The sequence below is a fragment of the Balaenoptera ricei genome, chromosome 17 (genome assembly GCF_028023285.1).
Source record: "Balaenoptera ricei isolate mBalRic1 chromosome 17, mBalRic1.hap2, whole genome shotgun sequence".
Taxonomy (NCBI): domain Eukaryota; kingdom Metazoa; phylum Chordata; class Mammalia; order Artiodactyla; family Balaenopteridae; genus Balaenoptera; species Balaenoptera ricei.
The window spans coordinates 65,997,864-66,000,817 of record NC_082655.1 but is presented as its reverse complement, the minus strand read 5'-3'; the positions used below and the strand labels follow the sequence as shown (position 1 = coordinate 66,000,817).

Below are 2,954 nucleotides of genomic sequence, written 5' to 3'. Positions count from 1 at the left end.
GATTTTAAAAATTCGATGAGCCTATAAACATGTCTTTGCTACAAATGTGTCACCCCTCAATTTCTGGGGACTCTGAAGCTTATTGCTGGAGGCTCATCCGTGTGGCTGAAAAGGAGTCTGAAGCAGACGCTGTCACGTGGTCATGCTGAATTCTACCCGATGGTAACGCACATTTCTTGAATGTTTTAAAACTTAGTCTTAAAGCATGAGTCAAATTTGCCTGAAAATTTTGGGACACAGAGTCCATTGCAAAGTGTTTTTTAGGCATTAACACTTAACTTTCCCCAAGCCCCTCTGAACAAAGTATTATTACGATCCCCTGTGATGGTTAATTTTATGTGTCAACCGGCTTGACCGTGGTACCCGTGATACCCAGTTTTTGGCTAAACACCAGTCTAGATGCTGCTGCGAAGGTATGTTTTAGATGAGATTAACATTTACATCCAAAGACTTTGAGTGACACAGTTTACCTTCTGTAATGTGAGCGAGCTCTTCTAATCAGTCGAAGGCCTTAAGAAAATACAACTGAATTCCCTTGAGGAAGAGGGAATTCTGCCTCCAGACTGCTTTTAGATTCAAGCTGCAGCATCAGCCCTTGCGTGGGTCTCCAGCCCCCAGGCCTGCCCTGCGGACATCACACTCACCAGCCCCCCACAACCAAATGCACCAATTCCTCAAAATAAATCTCCATATAAATAAGTGGGTAGATATTATATGTGTATCTATTACATTATATGTATGTGTATATATGTATGTATGTATCTAGATCTACAAATATATACATATATATGTATGTATATATGTATATACATTTTTTTGTTTTTTAGTTTTTTTTGCAGGTTAGCATTTTATTAGATAAAAATGAAAGAAGGGTGCCTACCCACTCCTTCCTCTGGCTCACAAGGGGAACTCTCCCCCTCCCCAAGAGAGGGCAGGGAGTCTATAACACTGAGACAATGAGAGAGATTAGGGCAGAAAGCCCCAAGCCTCTTCCTTCTAAGTCTTGTGTCAAGAAGCAACCTTCTCAGCTACAAATTCTGGGAAGGGGAACTACACCTGCCTTTGCCCCTAAGTGGGCAGCCTTCTCCTCCTCCAGCAAAAAATTGGAAGATAGGCAGTTACGCCCACCCCTAACTTGTCCAGGTTGGGGGAAGAGGAATAAACATCAGTCTGTGGGCTTCATTTCTTAGGTGCCTTCAGTGCTCATCAAAACCAGGCATGGGGCAGGCCCCGCCAAACTGCTCCACCCGTTGCCTGAGGTCAGCCAGCCAATGACTTGTTTCTGGGCCTTTGAGCAGGAAGGATTTGAAATCCTGGAGTCTGGCGGTCTTGCTCTTCACCTCCAAGCCGATGTTGACGCCTTCATCTGTAAAGCCCACAACTTTCCAGAAGTCCTCCTCACGGAACTAACGAGAAGTCAAAGCTGGGGCCCCCAGCCGCAGGCCCCCAGGTGTGATGGCACTTCGATCTCCAGGACAGGTGTTCTTGTTGGCCGTGATGGATATACGAGTTCCAACACCCATTCAGCTCGAGCTCCATCCAGGCCCTTGGGCCGCAGGGCTACCAGCACTAGGCGGTTGTCAGTGCCACCAGACACCAGCGAGTAGCCTCGCGCTAGCAGGGCATCAGCCATGGCCCAAGCGTTCTTCAGAACCTGCAGCGAGCACTCCCGGAACGGGTGCAGGCCTGCTTTAGGGCCACAGACACTGCAGCAATGGCATGGTTCTGGGGGCACCCCCTGCAGGGATGGGAACACAGCAAAGTTGATTCGGTCCTCAAACGTGTAAGGATATCCCGGCCAGTCTTGGGATCTACAGCCCACACCCACTTCCGGTAGAAGAGGAGTCCTGCGCTGGCCCCTCGAAGGGTCTTGTGAGTGGTAGTGGTGACAACATCCACATGCTTGAAAGGTGAGGGGATCACCTTGGCAGCCCCCAGGCCACTGATGTGGGCCATGTCCGCCAGCAGGCGTGCCTTGACCTCGTCACACACCTCTCTCATGCGGGCGTAGTCGATGAGGCGAGCATGGGCACCGGTACCAGCTATGATGAGTCGAGGTCGGAAGAGGCCAGCAGTGAGTGCCAGCTGGTCATAGTCAGTGAGGCCGGTTTTGGGATTCAGCTTACAGGGCACAGACTTGAAGAAGATGGATGTAGCTGAGACCCGCTTGACATCAGACATGTAGCCATGGGTGAGACGGCCCCCATCGGGCAGGTCAGCCCCATGATTTGGTCATGAGGCTGCAGCAGGGCTGTGTAGGCAGCCAGGTTGGCTGGGGACCCCGAGTAGGGCTGGACATTGCCTCCCCACTGAGCAGGATCCAGGTCAAAGGCCTCCAAGGCCCGGCGCTGACACAGCAGCTCGATTTCATCCAGTGCCTCTGCTCCTCCATAGTACCTCTTGCCCGGATAACCCTCCGAGTACTTGTTGTTCAGACGGGACCCCAGGGCCTCCAGCGCAGCTCGGCTGCAGAAGTTCTCTGGATCAGTGAGCTTCCAGGCCACGACACTGCCTGTCCTCTCTCCGTAGCAGCTCCCGCATCTCAGGGTCACTGATAGACTCTCCTGGCCTGACCAGCCCTTGGTTGCTTCTCCAGTCTGGATCTGGGCCGCCTCGCTGTGCAGGCACCGTATGGCCATCCTGACCAGCTGACCAGATCTCTGCAGAGGCCGAGTCGCCCAGAGCAAAGAGAAGGGCAACATCGCAACCCGAGATGAAGGTCGCAGGAGGTCCGGGTACCAACTCCCCCGGGGAACACAAGGGGTTGGAAGCAGACTGATCGGAGAGCGCATGCGCGGAAAGAGCTGCTGGGCAGCCTCTGAATTGGGGCGGGGTCCACGCATGCGTAAGGTGGACGCCTTTATGGTCTTTTGGGGATTGTAGTTCTTTTTCCCCTCTTCTTCAGTTCCATTTCCCGTCTGTAGCCCCAGGGTCAGAAGCATTTGCCCCTGACT

The 2,954-nt window shown here is 52.4% G+C and overlaps 1 pseudogene; it reads right to left on the bottom strand.

Moving 5' to 3' along the window:
- Positions 1–1,196: 1,196 nt before the first annotated feature.
- LOC132351638 (serine hydroxymethyltransferase, mitochondrial-like) lies at positions 1,197–2,702 on the bottom strand (annotated as a pseudogene).
- Between the last annotated feature and the right edge of the window lie 252 nt (positions 2,703–2,954).